At 26.6% G+C, this 1009-nt stretch overlaps 1 pseudogene; it reads right to left on the bottom strand.

Annotated features, from left to right (window-relative positions):
• Nucleotides 1-301: 301 nt before the first annotated feature.
• Nucleotides 302-411, bottom strand: LOC112527061 (annotated as a pseudogene).
• Nucleotides 412-1009: the final 598 nt, after the last annotated feature.

The following is a 1009-nucleotide window of genomic DNA, read 5'->3' as shown; positions in this document are numbered from 1 at the left end:
TTTTTAAGAGAAGTTGACAACAATCTTAAAACCATATGTTAATTTAAGTTATCTAACTATGATCGAGAATGGTGTTACTAAGTACTCTACACATGTTTGACTAATGTTAGTAGTTTGTTTAATTAGAAGTCATAATTTTAACATAAATCTCATATAAGGTGACAAAATCATGATGTTCATTTTGTAACAAATTTAATTGAAATCTCATTTGAAGTTATGAAAAAGAAACGTTCTATAATATTTCAAGTGAAAATTAGAGGATTGTGTAAGTTGTAGCAACCCACATCACCAAACTAAGATAATGGATTTTTTTTTAAATAAAATTAATATCAAGTGGGGTCGATGACCCACATATCAGATATTAAACTGATAAAAACAAATACTACGCTTTATCGTAATATTCTATAATATTTAAATTGTAATTAGAGTGGTGTATCAAACCTTAATAGTAATAACACCAAGACGACAGATAAATAACTATATCACCAAGTAGTATAATGGGCATTCTCATATATAAAATAAAATAACAGGCAAGTTGAAAACCCATATGTTAGATATCAAACTAAAAACATATAATATATTTGATCTAAACAAAAAAAAAACTAAGATTCGGGATAGATATGTTAAACTAAAAACATATACTAAATTTGATCTTAAGCAAAAGGTCGACATCCGGGAAAAAAAATATGTTTATTCCATTTTTAATCATTTTTTGTAGTAATTTTCTCTTGCCACTTTCACTCCATCATGCTATGCGGGATGCAATTATGCAAACAATATTGAGAAAAATGTTGGCTCTTTTATTTTTGTATCCATCCCTCATGTGTCTCTTTCTTATTTGATCCAATGTGGGATGCAAACAATATATGAGGAAAAAAAAATGATTCATACTGCTTAGAAGTTGTCACTTGATTATCCATGGTTATTATTTTTATAGATAAAAATAAAGATATAAAAATATAGATTATAGATATATAACTATTGTTTTTACAACTATAACTTCGACCAA

This window comes from Cynara cardunculus, assembly GCF_001531365.2.
Source record: "Cynara cardunculus var. scolymus isolate 2C chromosome LG 14, CcrdV1, whole genome shotgun sequence".
NCBI lineage: Eukaryota > Viridiplantae > Streptophyta > Magnoliopsida > Asterales > Asteraceae > Cynara > Cynara cardunculus.
This window is presented reverse-complemented; position numbering and strand designations above follow the sequence as displayed.